Source organism: Engystomops pustulosus, chromosome 10 (assembly GCF_040894005.1).
Source record: "Engystomops pustulosus chromosome 10, aEngPut4.maternal, whole genome shotgun sequence".
NCBI lineage: Eukaryota > Metazoa > Chordata > Amphibia > Anura > Leptodactylidae > Engystomops > Engystomops pustulosus.
The window spans coordinates 73,863,941-73,885,335 of NC_092420.1; the positions used below are offsets into that span (position 1 = coordinate 73,863,941).

General features: G+C 41.8%; 1 long non-coding RNA gene across 1 annotated transcript; it reads left to right on the forward strand.

The window, feature by feature from the left end:
- Positions 1–1,968: 1,968 nt before the first annotated feature.
- Positions 1,969–20,749, forward strand: LOC140104180 (uncharacterized). The gene is made up of 4 exons (XR_011850259.1): positions 1,969–2,428; positions 11,848–11,972; positions 17,191–17,304; positions 18,908–20,749. It is a non-coding gene; the product is annotated as an uncharacterized lncRNA (long non-coding RNA).
- The last annotated feature ends 646 nt before the right edge of the window (positions 20,750–21,395 follow it).

Genomic DNA, 21,395 nt, shown 5'->3' on the forward strand with positions numbered 1-21,395 from the left:
CTGGTTCATGGTGGCTTCTTCCTGTTCAAAGCCATTTGCTATGTTAATGACCAGTACACACTGACATCTCACCACAGAATATCAGTGACTGTGGTCAGTGTATACTGTATCCATATACCCTATATGCAATATATATAATCATAGAGCAGAGTGTCCAGTTAGGAACAATGTTCCCCTGTAACAGAGGCGGAGAGCTCAGCATTTAAGTCAAGCTCTCCTCACCTTAGAGTGAAGGAGACATGGCTAGTTAAAGGGCATCTGCCACAAGGGAGAAGGACTGTATGCAAATGAGCTGGAGGGGTTCCAGGCTCCATGGGTGTGAATGAAGCCTGGAGCCCTTCAAGCTCATTTGCATACAGTCTTCCATCCTGATGGTAGATGTTCTTGTCTCTGGATGCAGGACCAACAATTACAGTGAAAAGGTAATTCTGAAGTGAGGAAAGCTTGACTTTAGTGTTAAACCTTTTGCCTCCTTGACTCTATACAACCAAATTACACGTCACTTAAAAGTAGATTTTCTGAATGATGCCTCCACACTGGACCATGAAATAGACATGTTCTAGAAGATGTTCAGCTGCTTGATGACATACTGTTAGTGGTTTATTAGGTCAGTTTTTGCTGATAGGTTCCCTTTAATATCCCATGCTGTGTGCCACCGACAATGTGCAGAAATGACAATGCCTTTAGTCTCATACAGACTCCAGATGACGTCGCTCCTTTTGGTGCCACTGGGATTTAAACAGTGGGTGTTACCGCTGGGTGTAATGCATAATGCAGGAAACACCCAGTCTGTATAAACAAGGGCTCAGCAAGAAGAAAGAGGGGTGGATTGCTGAGGGGGGAGACAGTGTATCAGCCTGTAAAGCTGTATCATGGACATGCGCAGGTAATACCCCCAGAAACCTTCTGATGCACCTACATAATTATAAAAGTTGATTTTAGATGAAGGAGGCCATGGATAACAAATATAAGTAGATGGATGCATGAGTAAGGGGCCCTGATTTATCATGATGGATAAAGCAGGTCCCCTGACACCCTGACACTTACAACCAACTTTTTTGGGCACATATGCCCAATCTCCCTTTAAAGTTTGCCACTGTCAAGTTATCCAGGTCCTCCGTTTTCTCCCACACTCTAAAACATACTGGTAGGTTGATTACATTGTGATCCCCATTGGGGACAGGGACTTTGGCAAGATGTGGGCAGCTCTGCGTAATCTGTGTGGGCTATATAAAAAAAGAATTATTATTATTTGCAGTGTTCCCTGAGTTGTCAACATATTCCATACGTGAAAGTTACAACATTCTTGATGCAAAACCTTAAAACCTATAAAGCCCAGAGCCCCTCAGACTCATTTGCATATTTTTTTATTCCTTTTGTTTTGTCCAAACCAGGGCATAATAAGCTAAAAAAAAAGGGGCAGACCCTGCCACAGGGGCCCCCGCCAGTATGTCAATGTGCTGGGTTTACAATCCTTCATCCTGGTGGTAAATATCCTTTAAAAAAAAGAAAATAGCAAACAAAAAAATTAAAAGCATATACAGTGCACAAAGCCAGACTTCAGATACATGTTTGTTTGTTTTTTTGCCCAAATTCCTCGAAAACCTTTTTTTAAATTTAAATATGAAATTAAATGAAATTAGTGAATCTGCTCTATTTCTATTCTGTCTAATACTGCTTCAATGATTGCAGCCGGTGGTTGTAGGCATTCCATAGGTGAATGGGAAGTTGTTAGTCATCGCCCTTCCCCCACCTTTTGGCTGAAATGCTGACTATAAACTGCAAGGGAGAATGTAAGTTACATCGCCTGGTAACAAGTACAAGATATTAGAGCCATTCTATTACACCCATTCTGCCTGAAGCGGTAAAGCAAATGCTCTCATCAAATAAATCACATGCATCATTTTGCTTGGATCAGAAACTAGGACACAATTACACGTATCAATACAGGAATAGCTCAGGGACATTTCAGCACCGCGGACAGCAGTCGCACTGGAGATACTGGGAAAGGCTCCTAGGGCTTGCAGGCACATTATTCATTATGTGGAAGTGACTACGCTGCACAAAATCCACCTCATTGTCTGACGGGCAAATGATGTGAATACCGGTGGGATGGATGGGGCTCTGGTTTATGTCCATGTGAATTGCTGGCATAGGAGCCTGGGTTTGTGTATTAATAATTAGCTGGCTTGGTTGTGCTTGTGATAGGGTGATTGAAGGCCTTGCTCAGAGGAAGGGGCAGATCTCTCAGCGTTTCTAATATTATTTCACTTCATTGGACAAATCCTAATGCTGGGGGAGGGGAGGAAGCAGCACATTCCCATGTTTCTGTCTCCAGTGAATGTGGAAGTAGCTGCGTACAGCTGTGGACGGAGGCTGCACTGACCTCCCTCGCAAGAAGACGAACACAGACATCCTTCACATGCAGGTGAGGACGCGGAGAGTGAGTCTGACATTGCGTTACTTTGTTCTTACCATTTTTCTATCCCATCTTGTCTTGTATCCATGCGCTGATAATCATGGAGGTAACATTCACATCTGGCCTGATTTATCCATCAGACCCTACTTTATGTATAACCCACCAACACCCCACAATCTTGTTACAATGTAGCCCGCATGTTGTTCACAATTTTTTGTTTCATTTAACAACACAATTAGTGATATGGTAACGTGACTAAAAAGAGGGAATAGTGATTTATTCCAGATTCCAGATGGAGACAGAACGTGTGTAATAGACGTCAGTATTGTATTTGTAGTAAAGCTAGAAGGGAAGAGGAGGAAAAGAAAGAGGAGGAAGATGTGATGAATCAGTGCTACAGATGTCTGGATTCCCCCTGTTTCTTTTATTCATATATAGGTGGTCCCATACTTAAGGACACCCAACTTACAGACAACCCCTAGTTAAAGACGGACCCCTCTGCCCACTGTGACCTCTGGTGAAGCTCTCTGGATGTTTTACTATAATCCCAGACTGCAATGATCAGATGTAAGGTGTCTGTAATGAAGCTTTATTGATAATCCTTGGTTCAATCATAGCAACTCCAATTGTCACTGGGACAAAAAAAATTTCTCTGGATCTACAATTATAAAATATACAGTTTCGACTTACAAATTTAACTTAAGAACAAACCTATGGAACCTATCTTGTACGTAGCCCTGCCTGTATTTATTCTAGGCTTTACATGTAAATTATGAAATTAAATGTAAAATTAAATTGTTTAAAGTGTCTCTGTTGGTAAACCAAATCTGAGCTTTCCTTCAATTGCTCAGTGTGACCAGGTGTGCATGTGTTCTCATTGAAAAGAAGGACATAAGTCACTGTCACACACATCCCCGTCCCCTACTTTCCTCCATACTAGCTTTAGTGGGGAGGCTAAAGAACCCCTACTTATACAAGGTGGAAGTTTTGGAGTTTTGAGTTCATTATCAAGTGTTATTGAGCCTAATCAACAAGATATTAGATATTGTATGGATTAACCAACAATGTCATAGTTACATAGTTATTATGGCTGAAAAAGACAAATGTCCATCAAGTTCTAAGGGCATCTAAGGGTCTAAGGGGAAGGGAACACAGTTCTATATGATAAGACATCAGTTGTGTTTTGAGGGTCATACCTCCCCATTAGCGATAGGGTAGTAGACATGTTATAGGAAGCCATTGTACTGATCCATTTTAGGTTGGTTGATATTCTTTCATTGTAGGACAAGGCATCGTGAGATTGTGACTTTAAAGGGAATTCACATTAGCAACTTTATTGTGTATCCATGGGATAGAGAAGAAAATTGTGATTACTGGGGATCCAACTATTTGGTGTCCCCACTACTGAACAGCTCCAACCCGAATAGCAAAGTAGAACTTCTTCTGCTCCATTCTCTGCAATAGCTTTCAATTTATTGGTGTCCTCAGGAGGTAGTGAGTCATTACCCCACTTTTCCTCAGCTATGATCAATTGTGTGGGACCCCAAGGACTGGGGTTAAATCTGCCCCTGCGGAGCTTAGTACTGCACTTCAGTACAGTGAGAGAAATCGTGGTGGTTGTTTATGAATACTACCCCCGATTTCACACTTGGGGATCCCATTCTTCTGATCAATAAAGTACTTGTGGTCATATCCCTAGAAATTATACTATCACCTGTGGATAGAGGATAAATTCTATCAATGGTAAAACAAATTTTGCTTGATCATTTTAGTCATAGGATGTGTAATCTCCACCTGGGGTCATCCAACGCAACTAAATAGAGAGAATAGTGATATGTCAGCTTCCAGATGAGGACAGAACTGTCTACATTGTACAGAATTTATAATAATGTATGCAAAGGACTAGGGAGAGATCTATCCGCTCCTCCTCCTCCTGCATTCCCTGAACATCAATGTGCATGGCCAGATTTGCGTAACTGAAGCCTGTAGGCGAGTATCCTCACTGCCTTACTCTATGCGCTCGTCACATGTGATACGTAGAGATCCCCGTCGCCTGCTCATTCATGTCGCTGCACAGAATATGCTCTTATCTTCCCACACATTGAGTCCAGAGCTCAGTCCAGCTTACATCAATTCAATCACTCCCAGGGTTCACTCTTCTTCTGCTGATTTAATACATGTAAATGTTGTAGTGACTGTGCCTCAACCTCAGCTACCATAGTATTACAAGCACTGTAGTAATTGAGACCTCTGGAAGGAACAGTACAGTATTTTATTCTGCTCAGAATCATTTAGGGGAAAATAAATCTAATTGGACTTTATAGATGTACAAGATTTATAAAATGCTCTGTTTTATATCTGCACACAGCGCCACTCTTGATCTTGGTATTGCACAAACAATGGCAGAAATATTTTGGGGAGAATGAAAACCATTTATACTAATTATATTGACACCATTGTCATTGCCTTTGATATGTATGGAGTGGACCCAAAGTGGTACTAACCTGACGGCGGCTCATTGTTGCTCCCCATGTGCAGCCGTAGTGATCTAAATGTAGCAATTTAGACCGGTGCTAGCACCGATCATGGTTGTCATTGGTGGGGGTCCAAATTTAAGACCCTTACAATGATGGGTCTGCCGATCACTAATTAGAATCAATGATAAATATAATATAACCATAAATGGTGACATTAACATATTGAATAGGATTTTAAGAAGCTTACTCATATATTAAGCAGAATATTAATTGGATATACCATAAATAGCAAACTCTGTGAGCACTAATAATCCTGAGGAGTCCTAGCACTAATTCAACTACCCACCCACCAATCCAAGGGTGACCAATGTACAGTGTTACATAATCACGATCATTGGTTTCCCAGAGGTTAAACCCCACCACCACCAGTCACTTATAACATAGAGAACCCCTTTAAATAAATACGGTCGCTTCACTCTATTGCCATCGACAGTTTTGTCCATCTGCCTTGTAGTATTACGTCTTAGAGCCCTTCCAGTTACTGGGGTTCAGCTGAAATTCCAAAAATATCAGACAAACAAAAGTGGCCCTGTTACTGGTAGGAAGCATTTGTGTATAACCCCTTTAGTAACTTTTGAGGCAACACTATTTTATCAGTTTTACCATGAGTCTTTAAATTGGATAAAAGAATTACAGGGATTCCAAAAGAAAACCACAGCGTCTTTCCTCTAGAGCAGTGGTGGCGAACCTATGGCACGGGTGCCGGAGGTGGCACTCAGAGCCCTTTCTGTGGGCACTCAGGCAATTGCCCCAGGACAGAGGTCACCAAACAGGACCAAATCCACCGAATCTTCCTGCATTCACAGGCAACTGCTTTCAGCACTATTTTAAAGCAACACTTTATTGACAGTTTGGAACTGCTGAAAAAATGAAAAAGTTTTGACAGAAGATCTTTGGAGGTCACCGTGTTGGATAAACCATTCTTCCTGTACAGAGAGACCTTGGAGAGAAGCTACAATGATGTTCTGAATTTGCCCTCCTTCTTTCAACTGTGTTGGAGGCCGATTCAATTAAAAGATGTGGAAGAACAGGTTACAATGAGTTACTGCTTAAAATGCCATGTTGGCACTTCACGGTTAAATAAGTGGATTTTGGTTGTAGTTTGGGCACTCGGTCTCTAAAAGGTTTGCCATCACTGCTCTAGAGACTGTCCCACTTGTGGCCATTCATGTACACAAGTAACAATCGTGTCCAGGGACTGTTGGTTCTAGTACATTAGTAACAAGTAACTATACATTTATGATGGTGGAACTCTTACACCTGAAGAAGTTGATAAACTTTTGGAGCTGTGACTGAACTGTGTTCAAACTGTAGTTTTAAGCAGGTAAATAATTTCGACATTGCCAGGGGTTGTCTAGGTTTATACATTGGCTTCTCTTGGGGGAAAAGGTTCCAAAAACTACTTTGTGATTAAAGTTGTAACTCAGTATTGAATTAATTTTACATAGTGCGGATTCCACTTTGCTGACCCCAGTGTGTTGGATAGGGATGTGATTGGATGATTTTGACCTCTTTGAGCTGATATCACTCCTTTTCTACTAACCGCTAGTACGATTCCCCAGACACAAGATCGGCTCCTGATTGATGTTGGAGGAACGCTAGCATTTGTAACTTTCACTTTGTATCATATGCCTGACTGCTCTCCGAATCCTTGCCTTCAACTTGCTCAGCTCAGAGCTCACTGGAGACCGAACAAACATTTAAGAATTTCTCTTCAAGCTTTCAGAAACATCATAGTTAATTTTCCACGCTATACTACCATAAGCCTTACGTTTTTTACATCCACACTGGGATTTGTACCCCACTATAAGTAAGAGAACTGATACACAGCATAGTTTTATACTTGTATATGAAGATGTAGCTGAATTTGCCCTTCAGCATTCATCCTAATATTCCATTTGCTTACCTATTCCATTGTTTATAGGAAAGCCGCAACACAATTACCCTAATAATATACCCATGTTCTTACAGTGGACAATAAGTATAGTTGTACAACAAGATTCAGTACACATATATTGTAGCAGAATAGAAAAGTCTCTCCAGCCTTTGGGCAAGGTCACTCATTTGTGTAGGAAGGTGCAATCTTTCCGTAATCCTTCCGGATCCAGCAGTGCCTACTAGGTCAAACCCCACCACCATTTACATGCCATCACTTTATGAGATAGAAGAAACCCATTACAGTACCATGACTATTTGCTTCACTTCGTTTTGCTGTAAAGAGTAGGAAATAGTTGATAATATTTATAGTTTGTTATAACTTATATGTTTATCAGATACATTTTATGTAAACATTGGTTGACTCGTGCCCACAATTCTTCCACTATACATCACTCCCTATTTTTCTAGGAAGTGGGTCAGCTGTGTTCTCATCTGTAAAGTCAAACCTATTCCCAGTTGACCAATAGAGAGCAGTCAACTCTTCTCTACTAGTTAGTACCTCTTAAAATGCAATCTTCTTTTTCTCCCGTGCCCCTTGAGTAGACAAGTGAGAGAAAGAGGGTCTCATCCCAGCATCCTCATAGCAAGTGGAGCTTACAGACATCTCCCAATTTTGTGCCCCAGTGGTTTCGCTCTACCAATGAGAAATACACATAACCTACAGAACATGTACTCACTATGATAGAGCAAATATAATATGTAGCCACATGTAATGCTACAGGAATGGTGACTGGGCTATATCAAACCTCTCTATACAAAGCTCAATAGTATTATGATTATGAGAAGGCAACACAAGGAATAAAACTAAGTTTACATTGGATTCCGGGCCTAGGGCCTAAAGAGGTCAGACAGGCAGGTAAAGAAATACAGTATGTATTCTCTGTACTGTGACATCACTGTATTATCCCTGGATTGTATACAGCTTTTATTACAATCACATTGTTCTATTAATTGTCTCTGTGACATCACTGTGACCTTTAGCAGATGACTGTTACCTCAATGTGGCACACTAGGCCATCCTATGACATCACTATGTGCAATCACTACCCAGTAGATTGTGATATCATGTATCCCTGTGAGCATTGGCCATGATATCTGAGTGTATTGTTGGGCGCTGTGACATGAATCTGGCTTTGTTCTATGTTTATGCAAGAAAAGAAATGTGGCATGACTTTTAAAGGACATTTATCACCAGGGTCAAGAATTGTTAACCAAGAACACTGACATACTGGCATGTGCCCCCTCTGGCAGGATCAGCTCTTCTTTTAGATTTTAGCTATGCCATGTTTTTAAAAAAAAAAAAAAAAAAAAGCTTTTGTTTCATAGATGTTAATGGAGCCTGGAGCCCATCAAGCTCATTTGAATCATTTTACAGCCTTAAAAAAAAAAAAAAAAAAAACGAGGGCAGAAGAAGCTTAAAGAGCAGATCCTGCCAAAGGGTGCATACACCAGTATGTCAGTGTGCTGGTTTACAATCCTTTATCCTAGTGGTAGATGTCCTTTACACAGGAAAAAGCAGGGAAAAAAAATGTGTTCTCTTTTTGCATTAAAAAAAAGCTTGACAAAACCAATGATAAAAAAATAAACCCCACTGTTAGGATGTTTCATGTCAAAATGTCTTCCATTACCGATGAGACATAACTGTAGAAAATAATAAGCCTATTGTTTTACTGCCACATAAGGAATACTAGCTTTGTAGATTATAGGTATAGGGCAGTGGTGGCGAACCTATGGCACGGGTGCCAGAGGTGGCACTAAGAGCCCTCAATATGGGCACCCATGCCATCACCCCAGTACAGAGTTCGCCAGACAGGACCGAAGGCCTCTTCCATTCCCAGAAGGAAGCTACAATCATAGCCCAAACTTCTTCTCCTTATTTCTACTGTATTGGTGTCCTCACGTGCCTATACAATTTAAACCTGTGACAGCTCAGGGAGTAAGAAGTTCCTGCTTAAATTGTCGCATTGGCACTTTGTGAAAAATATGTTGGGTTTGGTTGTAGTTTGGGCACTCGTTATCTAAAAGGTTTGCCATCACTGGTATAGGGACTATATAGTGCTAGGCATGTAAAGTCTATACTCATATATCAATAATCATTGCATGTAACTCTTACATAACTCTGCGCTAAAGCATAGTCAATCATCCATAGGCTATGAGGCTGCATATACGATCAGCCCGAGCCTTGAACACATGCACTTCCATCACATTTATAAACGCAATGAAAACGCAAAATGTAAATACCGCCTTAGTCTAACTTCATGATTGGGACTGCCTTGTCATGGGTACACCTGCGACCCGGGTCGCAGGCAGACCCATGCACCTCCCCTTTTTCCTCTAAGCGCATTAGCAGCAGGTATCCTTACCTGCCTGCGTTCCCTCATTGGGGGTCATTTACTAAAGGCCCGATTCGCATTTTCCCAACGTGTTACCCGAATATTTCCGATTTGCACTGATTTTCCCTGAATTGCCCCGGGATTTTGGCGCACGCGATCGGATTGTGGCGCATCGGCGTGGCATGCACGTGACGGAAATCGGGGGCGTGGACGAATGAAAACCTGACGGATTCAGAAAAACCGCTGCATTGGAAAAAAAAAGGGTTGCGGGACTCGCACTTACCTTCACTAGGAATAGGCTGGTGAACTTCAGTGCATTCCGGCGGGCCTCGGGGAACTTCAGCGCAGCAGCGCCACCTGGTGGATGTCGGAGGAAGTACCTTAGTGAATCCCGGCCGGACCCGAATCCACCGCAGAGAACGCGCCGCTGGATCGCGAATGGACCGGGTAAGTAAATCTGCCCCATTGTCTCTGGCGGCATCCCCGTCTCCTAGAGCGTGCACGACGACTTCCTGTCTCTTAAAGGGCCAGCGCACAACTGATTGGCGCTGACCATTCCTTCATTTCATAACTAGCCAGCCCCTTACTACATACCCCGCCGTATCTCTGTGCGTCATGCCTCAGAGAAAGCTTGTCCCTTATGCTTTGTTCTCGTCTTGTGAATTTCCATTATGACACGGTTCCGTCCCTGACTACGCTCCTTTGCTGCCTGCCCTGACCACGATTCAGGCTCACGACTCTGTATCTCACCATGGCTGCCACCACGGACAAAGTCGTGCCTGTGGAGCAACCAGGTGGTACCACACCGCAGCGAGTCTAACACACTTTGCGTCAGGCTCTGGTGAAAACTGGGTGCCACTTAGACTCCGCTCCCAGGTGTTGGCTTACGTCATCGCTCGCAGTCGTTCTGCGGGTCCACCACCCCTGATTCCTGACATGCCTTAGTACAACTGGCGTCTTTAGTCGCGTCACTGTGTCACTGCTCATTTTTATACATATGTCTTAATACATTCTTCTTGAGTGTAACACTTACTCTCACTTTAGAGATAAGATACGAAAAAGATATGTGCTTACAACCTTCAAACTTCATATGATGTCTGATAAAAAGTATCTTCTGGGTATTCCATGTACATAAATATTACATGATTGAACAGTTTCCTGATGTTGCCTGCAATATTAATAGGCAGCTTAAAGAGGACTTATCAACACTAAGTCCTTGCATCCTTTAATATACATTGTCCCCCAGATGTTACAATGTAATTATCTCTCTAGCCACCATTCCTGAGTAATCAATGTTTTCAAATCTCTGCTGTTAAAAGAGTGAAGCCAGGCTGTCCTGCCAAGGACCACCCATCTGACAGTAGAGAGTCAAATTAACATATTTATTGCTAACTAGTGTAGGTGAAACATGGCCCACCAGTCTGTTATCCATCAGAGAAGTGCCTGTACTGGTGACATGTGACCTGCATGGGGATAGAGGTGCCAATAGTAGAGAAGATCGTAGGGTGCCAGAGTTACATTAAGAATAGCTTATATGCAAAACTGCCCTACAAATGAAAAGAAGCTTCCATAGAGAAAAGGAACAAGTATAGGGGTTCATTAACCAAGCAAAGCAAGAGAGGGAGAGCAAGGGCGTATCAAGACTGCCATGGGCCCTGGACTGTATGAATATTATAACCCATACAAGTCCAAATGTAACTTTTTACATATGGTACTAGAAACAGCGTCTTGGTGAATGAAGGATCCATCCCTTCCACTTGCTTTCTGTGGTTTCAGGACCTTTGGATGGCCTGCAAAGGTCCTGAAATGTATTGAAAGCAGGAACAGTTTTTTAAGGAGTTCATAGGTGAGGGTCCTTGTCAGTATACAATGTAGTGAGTTGTTTGGGTGGCCAAAGACCTACTACAAATCATGTCATTCCTCTTTTGTTGTACAATTCTTAAAAGTGCGTAAAGGTGTGTAGGCTTTATAAATATGGAATAGTAAGCTGTTGACGTTGGTAGAAGGGTAAGAGTAAGATGGGACAGCGGCAGAATCACTCAATGATTCGGCTGAAGATGGCATACTCTCCCATGAACATTGGACTTCCTGGGTGTCTCCCGATAACACAGGAAATGCAAAGACAGGTCAGTAGTTGGGCCAGGTACCTGTCTCACCAATGATTGGCTGAGCAGCTTCTCCTAACATTTCTAGTGGTGTCGGGAGACCCAGGAAGTCCATTGCATCAGGGAACAGAAGATATGGGTGGAGAAGCAAAGCGGGAGAACAGTAAAGAATTATTTTAGAATTATTAACATAGAATTTCAAGAAAGAGATACTTTTCCTTCAGTATATATATAGTATATATATAGTACTATATAGTATATATTAGTTTTCATCTCTGCTCACACTCCTATGAGAAACCAGAAGCATTGGTACCAGAGCAGTGGTTTGGTGGGGGAGTAGTAGGTGACTATTTTATTTATTATTTTAATAGCACCTAGTAAAGTCTCTTCCCTTGTATATATATCATAGTGAAAAATTATATTAATACAAAAAAGTTTGAATTCATCATATCGAGCATAGCTGAGATGTATTTGTCACATGCTCTAATACAAAGCTTGTGTATATTGATTTGTAGAACACTCCTGGACTTCTATTGAATTCAGCAGAGGTTGTTGTGTGACCCAAGTCAAACCGACTGCTCTTCTTCTGCATCATAGGAGATACAACCCATCTGCTCTACCTTGACCTACAGTATTTGTGGTATGACTCATTTCTGCAATAACTATCATGAATCTTTGTGACGGCACAATGCAATTACACAATGTTTATTACACTAATACATTTAAGCCCAGCAGCGTAGCCATGCTCATCCTCCGATAAGCGTCCAGTGACTACATAAGTAATGTCACAGCACAATGTACAGAGTAAGGCTATAACAGGAGGCAGAATACATCTTGTATGGGTTACACAGAGCTGTATATGACTAAACTGGATTACATGTGATCTTTTGACCTTCTGTGGGTGTTATCAAGGGGGTAGCTTAATATAGTGGCTGATACATTTGCACTATATGGGTACTAAATGGAAATGCCTTATGTGACATATAGATTACCGATATAAAGGTTTTTCACCTATTAGCAGTCCTTGAAAGGAATTCAGCTGTCCTCAGTATTTCATGCATTCAGAGTATTGTATATTTCATTGATATTGACATTCAGCAAAGGATCATGGATCAAGTCATATTCAAGAAGAAGAACCAAGATAGCATAAGTCAAATCATTACACGTCTACATGTATGTCACAGGTAACAGGTGTTTACACCCAGACATCTCTTAACCCGGCTGGGCTGGATGTCAATGAACAGAGGTGACTCCGTGAGGTAGCGACCTGGAGATTTCCTTTTAGCAAAGTCCTTATATTGACCATTGAGACTTTGCAGTTTGGTTTAATAATATGTCAAATTCCATCAACAACACAGTGGACTGATAATAATAATAATAACTTTATTATCCCAGAGGGAACATAGATAGTGAATAGGATACAGTGTCAGACTGGAATACTTTGGATCCCAGGTATACAAGTCCTGTGCGCGTCCATGTATGAAGTCTCATTAAAAAGATCTAACAATCCATGTTTGGGAGCCATAAGAAATAGCTATGGTATCTTGCAGGACCATTATTATGTGTCAGAGCCTGAGCACAGGCTCAATAGAGGTCAAGTGAATAATCCTCAGTGTTTTATTCTGATCTAATATATGGTGACTCAATGATCCTTCTTAAGGTTAACATTTAGATGATTACATCTTAATATATTCTGAAATATGGACTTTACCAAATGGATAGAAGAACACAGTGCAGGATGTGTTTGAGCTTTCCTTCATGGTGGATATACATGAGATTTATCTCATTGGTATAATCTATTTACATCTGCTCTTGCTGCATACATGAACCATATATTAATTAAAAATATACATATTTCTAATACAGGCAATCCCTGACTTACAGACGACCCCTTGTTACAGACAGACTTATCTGCTCACTGTGACCTATGGTGAAGCTGTCCGAATGCTGATAATTATCTGTACTTTAGCCTCAGGTTACAATGATCTGTAGGCCTTGGTGCAAGGTCATTCCTCACAGTGAAGTTGTGTTGGGCCTACAGATCATTGAAGCCTGGGGCTAAAGTGAATTACTGTAGCCACATGCAGAGAACTGTACTGGAAGCTTAGAAGAGTTATGAATGGTGACTGTAATGAAGCTCTATTTCTAATCCTTGTATCCATCACAACCCTTACAAAATAAACCTATTCTGACCTGAGGAATTTTCGACTCCATAATGAATCTGAAGAACCTTTCTTGTTTGTAACAGGGGGATTGCCTGTATTGGTTAATTTTTTAGCCTTTCATCCGTAATATAGCTGTACAGATGTAGATTTACCTTGAGAATCTTTTCATCCACCATGCACCCATTTTCAAGTCAGCCTAAAATTCAAGAAAAAGAATAAGTTGTCCCTGGGTCACATATTACTTATCTCCAATGAAAGATTAAATAGTAAAGAGTAAATAATCAAAATTCACTTAGTGAAGATTCAATTTGGGTTTGAATCTATTCAGTCTGAACCGATTTTTCTTTAAATGCCTTGGAAATTAGTATCTAACCCCATGTAGTCCTTTTAAAGACAATGGGGCTCATTTAAAAACTCGGTCGGGTTCTCCGACGAGGATTCGGAGCTTGCCGGGATTCACTAAGGTCGTGCACTCGATATCCACTAGGTGTCGCTCCTGCGCCGAGGTCCGCCGGAGTTCACCATCCTCTTCTTGGTGCATGTAAGTGCGTGTCAAGCAACACTTTTTTTTTAAATAGCACGATTTTTCCGAATCCGTCAGGTTTTCCGATGGCCACGCCCCCGTTTTTTCATCGCATGCAATGCATGCATCACCGGGCAATTCGCTGAAAAACTGTAAAATGCGGAAAAACGAGATTTGGACCCTTAGTAAATGTGCCCCAGTGTTTGAATAAAATAAATCCTATCTCATCTCATACATTTTTTAAAAGTTTTTACATTTTCAGTTTTTACTTAAATAATAATAATCTTTATATAGCGCCATCATATTATGTAGCGCTTTACATATCATGGGGGCATATACAAATAAGATACTACATTACAAAGTCATATGGAACAATAGGAGTGAGGGCCTTGCTCACAAGAGCTTACAGTCTATGAGGATGAGGGGGTGACACAAGAGATTACAGTCTATGAGGATGAAGGGGGTGACACAAGAGCTTACAGTCTATGAGGATGAAGGGGGTGACACAAGAGCTTACAGTCTATGAGGATGAGGGGGATGACACAAGAGCTTACAGTCTATGAGGATGAGGAGGTGACACAAGAGCTTACAGTCTGTGAGGATGAGGGGGTGACACAAGAGCTTACAGTCTATGAGGATGAGGGGGTGACACAAGAGCTTACAGTCTATGAGGATGAAGGGGGTGACACAAGAGCTTACAGTCTATGAGGATGAGGGGGTGACACAAGAGCTTACAGTCTATGAGGATGAGGGGGTGACACAAGAGCTTACAGTCTATGAGGATGAGGGGGTGACACAAGAGCTTACAGTCTATGAGGATGAAGGGGTGATACAAGAGCTTACAATCTATGAGGATGAGGGGGTGACACAAGAGCTTACAGTCTATGAGGATGAGGGGGATGACACAAGAGCTTACAGTCTATGAGGATGAGGAGGTGACACAAGAGCTTACAGTCTATGAGGATGAGGGGGTGACACAAGAGCTTACAGTCTATGAGAATGAAGGGGTGACACAAGAGCTTACAGTCTATGAGGATGAGGGGGTGACACAAGAGCTTACAGTCTATGAGGATGAAGGGGGTGACACAAGAGCTTACAGTCTATGAGGATGAGGGGGTGACACAAGAGCTTACAGTCTATGAGGATGAGGGAGTGACACAAGAGCTTATAGTCTATGAGGAGGTGACACAAGAGCTTACAGTCTATGAGAATGAGGGGGTGACACAAGAGCTTACAGTCAATGAGGATAAGGGAGTGACACAAGAGCTTACAGTCTATGAGGATGAGGGGGTGACACAAGAGTTTACTGTCTATGAGGATGAGGGAGTGACACAAGAGCTTACAGTCTATGAGGATAAGGGGGTGACACAAGAGCTTACAGTCTATGAGGATGAGGGGGTGACACAAGAGCTTACAGTCTATGAGGATGAAGGAGAGATACAAGAGCTTACAGTCTATGAGGATGAGGGGGTGTCACAAGAGCTTACAGTCTATGAGGATAAGGGGGTGACACAAGAGCTTACAGTCTATGAGGATAAGGGGGTGACACAAGAGCTTACAGTCTATGAGGATGAGGGGGAGACACAAGAGATTACAGTCTATGAGGGGGTGACACAAGAGCTTACAGTCTCAGAGGATGAGGGGGTGACACAAGAGCTTACAGTCTATGAGGATGATGGGGTGACACAAGAGCTTACAGTCTATGAGGATCAGAGGGTGACACAAGAGATTACAGTCTATGAGGATGAGGGGGTGACACAAGAGCTTACAGTCTTTGAGGATGAGGGGGTGACACAAGAGCTTACAGTCTATGAGGATGAAGAGGTGACTCAAGAGCTTACAGTCTATGAGGATGAGGGGGTGACACAAGAGATTGCAGTCTATGAGGATGAGGGGGTGACACAAGAGATTACAGTCTATGAGGATGAGGGGGTGACACAAGAGCTTACAGTCTTTGAGGATGAGGGGGTGACACAAGAGCTTACAGTCTATGAGGATGAAGAGGTGACTCAAGAGCTTACAGTCTATGGGGATCAGAGGGTGACACAAGAGATTACAGTCTATGAGGATGGGGCATTGATCCCAGTCAGGAAACTAATACAGCGCACTACTGTGTCTCAATCTATACACAAGATCACTGCGCTCTCTAGCGGCGTGCAGAATATTGAGAACTGCCGCTGAATCACATATATGACACATCACTGTCTCCGCTAATCCTCTTATAAAATTATTGAGAGGTTGTGACAATATATTACAAGAGGACTGATCTAACAAAGGGGACTTCCTCTTGCACTATTGTCCCAGGATTACAGTATATAGCCTCTGTGACATTGACTAAGTGTGGTTTGCTGTGCCACACTAGGACCTTACGGTTTTTATAGACGTATATGAGTCTTGGTTATTTTAAAAGGATTAAATAAAAGCTATACTTTATGTGATACACTCACAACTTTTCCCTTTTCCCCAAACTTCCTTTATATAAACTTAAACCTTTTTGGTGATATACATTGTGGGTGTTTGCTTTGTATAGTGTGAACACGCTCCTACCCGTTTGTACCATAATCAGAATCCCATGTTTATTATCACCCTTGAGTGGACACTACCTCCAGTTTGATAATGTAGCGATCTTTATACGTATCATCATACTAAAATTCTTATATCCTGTAATACAAAGAGACTGAAATGATGGCTGGGGCATGTTGTGCATACTGATTACCGGTATACTGTATTTGCTAGAATATATAAAGAATATATAACAATATAACAATATTACTTTTTCTTTTCTAAATGTTGATTCAATTATTTTCATATTTCATTGGCATCACATTTCCTCCCTCCCCCAGTATCCGGCAATGTCTGTAGTTCTTTCCCCACTGAGAACAAAGCCATTGCCCTTGCGGCATAGCACTCAGCACACAGAAGCAGGTAAGATTCTGCCTCAGTAGACCCATGCTGTGACACCTCTCCATGTCTGAACGCTCAGCATGTAAATCACAGTATCAAAGAACTGCCATATAAAATGTCTCACCACCCCCTGCGGCGCAGCCGCAAATTTGTCCATTACATGAAGTTATCCTTTTTGCCAGTAGTTTTACATTAATGCGGTAGTGTAGAAAAGTTACAGATACTGTGGGTATAGTATTATTGAATGCGCATTTTCTTCCGTTTAGGTTTGATGGGGGATTGTTCGGATGACAGCTGGAACTGTTGTGATCACAGGAGGAATCCTAGCGACTGTGATACTTCTATGCATTATTGGAGTACTGTGCTACTGCAGACTTCAGGTAAGAGTATGACTATTATTTAAGGGAACTTGTCACCTGCTTTTACCCCAACAAACAACACAATACAATAGACTACAACATAACTTCATTGATTGTTTTATACGCCCTGACCGAACCATGGGAAAACACATGAACAGATACAACAACACATGGAGACATAACACCAACGTAACATATAAGAAATACTAAAGAATGTATAGAACGGGGGACTAGAATGCTAGAGGGAATATTGGGGGGCTGTGGGAAGGTGGGGGGTCAAACTATTAGCCCTCTAATGTAGGGTATTAAATATCCTTTCAAGAATAGTCTATGTTATGTAAAATCTCATCCATTTACCAAAAAAAAAAAAAATGGTCAAGAAAAAATGAGCAGAAAACTGTCATTTTTTGCCAAGGATGAGTTAGGCTGAGAGAATGGAGGGGCAGCATCTATATCTTTGTCTTCATAACAGCTAGGACCGTGCTTCTGGTATTGTTTTAAAGAAGAAAATTGAAACTTTTACATTACATCAGTGTCACGGGTGCCCCTGGGACCTCTGTCTCAGGTCGCAGGCTGACCCGTGGCCTGTTGCACTACTAACCTCACTGGGTTCCAGAGGCGTCACCCGTAGCTCCTTGCGCGCGTCCCCTCTTAAATTTAAAGGGCCAGCGCACCGATAATTGGAGCTGGCCACCTGCCTTTCCTGATAAATTCGCAGCCCCTGCCTTTGTTCCCTGCTGTATCTTTGTGCTCATGACCTGTTCCTTGCGACCTGTTTCCGTAAATTGACCTCCGGTTGTGACCCCGAACCTGTTCCCGATTCTACTCCTCTGCTGCCAGCCGTGACCTCCTGCTCCGTCCCAGACCCTGAACCGTTGCCACCTGTATTGACCTATTGCCTGTCCCCGACCACTAGATTGCCTGCTGAGCCTGTACCTCAACCTTGGCTGCCACCATGGACAAATCACGCCTGTGAACAACCTGGTACCATGCTGCAGCAAGTCCAACCCGCTTTGCTATAAGCTAAAGAATTTGAAATATACTGAGTTAAGGAAATGGTATGAAATTGGATCTTTATCTGCAGCTTGAATTCCTAACTTTGAATTTACCTACCCATATCTACAGTTCTGTAGTTTGAAAGATGAACTTCTCTTCTTTAATACAATACCAGAACCATGTTTCTAGCTGCATGTTTCGAGCCCAAGATATAGGCATCTAAATTAATGCTCCCCCTCCTGCCAGACTCATCAATGGTGAAAATGACAGTTTTCTGCTCATTTTCACTTCACTTTAGAGGATAATTTTTAAAGGTAAATGGGAAAGATTTAACATAGGGAATTCTAGAACGGGATAGAAAGGAAAACATGATAGTTTAGTGTGGCAACTGTAGGTGAAAGTTTCCCTTTTAAAGGGGTTGTCCGACTATTTAACAGCCAGATTGGGGAGGTTTATTAACCTGCTCCGTCAATGTCCACCCATCTCCTGTACCAGCACTGTATCAGGTACTGAGACAGGTGGGTGTGCCAGGCCACAAGAAAATTGTTGGAGCGGAGACCCGGATTGCTGAAGCAGGTGAGTAAAGTTTACAGGAATATAATGCAAATTTTCTTTATATCTCATATAGTATTACTGCTGTAAGAAAGAAGACCTAAATGGGGAGGCAGAGGAGGATTCTGGTCACCGGCCTCACTCACACTTCCCTTGCCATGATTGTTCTTCATCCCATATCGATGGAGTGTTCCCACCATATGCGGCTCCAGCCTACTCTCCATATGGTTCGCCATATATCATACGGACTGCAGATACCATTTGCAATGGAAGAGAGAGGGATTCATACACTCCAACTCACTATGCAGAAGCAGGACCCCTTCTTGTGATGGGAGGTACCCCTAGTCTTTCTAGAGGGCTCCAAGCCCTTAGTACCCAGGTATGAACTGGAATTGACCAACACAACACATCAGAGTCTCTATGTTCTAATCTTGCCAAGGATTTGACACCAGGATCCATACAGGCCATACATTTCCATGGGCATTCCGTGAACTTTTTTGGAACAAAAAAATTATGTAACAGTATGGCCTGTAAAAATGGTAAATGCCCCATGTATTTTGTAAGAGGACAAATCTTGCATTGCCAATCTCATCATGACGTTGTAGTTCAATTAGACTATGAAGAAGAATGGTGGATAATGCCTTTGCTTGAACAATTACCTTTTATTTTACCACCAGCTTGTGCTTGACTTTTATTTTTCATGGAACAAAAGAAAAGATACAAATGTTTATGAGGTTATTATTTCTAAACCATTAAGGTGACTATAAATATCATTAAAAAAATTATATAGACTTTTTCTAAGCTAACTAGAATCTAAGTCCCGTCTGGTAATATATGCTTCGAAACGATGACCATCACCGTACAGAAGGGTAGACCACCACTCGGGGTATGACTTCATATTCTTATAATCTCCTGTGAAATGGTTAGATTTCCATTCCTATCCTTGTGAGAAGATATACAGTATGGCAGACGTAGTAAGTACTACAGAGTAGGTGAACAATGTAGACAGACCAATGGTTTCAAGTTAATTACAAAGTTTGACTAAACTTTTCTTAGCGCTTTAGTGAAATCCATGACCCCAAATGAATTTTTTAGGCTTCTCTGTTGTCACAAATCCTATATTAACATGCCCAATACATTTTATTGGGGAAATTTTACATAACATAGCTTAACCTTGGACTAGGTGGTGATTTTTAGAACATAATTTCTACTTAATTCCTCATGCATCAGTAAACAGAACCATGTGCAAGTGCCTGTGCAAAGGTCTTTGTGGTTCCTTAGTTGGGAATCTCTTCTAGGTAACCTTTCAAATATGGGAAGAATGCCATATACAAGTAGAAAGTTGGGAATAAGGATGTTTCGGATTTGCAAAATTGATCATTGATTTTAGGAACCCTTCCCAATTTGCTGCCAGAACCACGTGAATGGGGCAACTCCACAACTTGTTCCATATGAATGAAATCCAAGGCAGCAGTAGAGCTGTGAAGGTCCTATATGTCTCCATACAATTCGTAGGTCATATGGCACCATAGAGGCATCCATCTATCACAGGCAAACTCCATGTTACTTAAGTAAAACTCATGTAATTGTCTTTCTCTGTTGAAGTCTATCCATGTGATTTGTGATTTCCCATGAAATGTCATTTAGGCAAAGTCCCCATCTGGCCTGGGTCAAATGGTAAAGCGAGAGAAAAATGCTATTAGGGGTGTTTGGTGTTATTTGCCCAGGCCCCTAAGATTAAGTACTAGAATCTATTTTAAAATATATAGCTAGATATATGAAAAAAATAACATATAAAATGTATGTTTTTCAGAGCTTATTTACAAAACTTCTAAATTCGCTTTTCTTTAAATTTAATTGATCATATTTTGAAATGTAAAAAAAAAGAACCAAATAAAATTTAATTTCAAACGCTGTATATATTTTTTGACATGTGAATATATTTATATTTTATGTTATAGACAGAAAGCTTAAAGGGGTTTTTCCACGAACTAAAGTTAGGCCCTATCCACAGGATAGGGCCTAACTTGCTGATCTGTGGAGGTCTTAGTGCGGAGACCCCCACAGGTCTTGAGAACGGGGGGTCCGTCGGACCCCTCGCGCTCCATCAGACTAATGGAGCAGACGGCCGTGCATGACCGTTCCGCTCCATTAATCTCTATGGAGCTGACAGAAATTACCGAGCACCGCACAGTCCGTTGGACCCCTCGTTCTCGCAATCTGTGGGGTCTCAGCAGTAAGACCCCCACTAATCAGCAAGTTAGGCCCTATCCCGTGGATAGGGCCTCACTTTAGTTCATGGGAAAACCACTTTAAGAGTTCTCAAAGATTTTTGAGAGCTGCTTCTGTGTAATTTGCTTTATAATTCCTTGGTCTACTTGACACACAGAAAATTCTTGATCCATTGATCACTGATCACCCTCAGCAAGTGACCGGGCAAGGCATTTCCTGTATGTGTTCAGAGTTCACCAGCAGCGACATTGTAGGATTGGATCTAGTCTGAGAGGGGTTAATGAAGGTGAATATGACTCCAATTTAATTTGCCTTTTCAGTATTTTTTTACA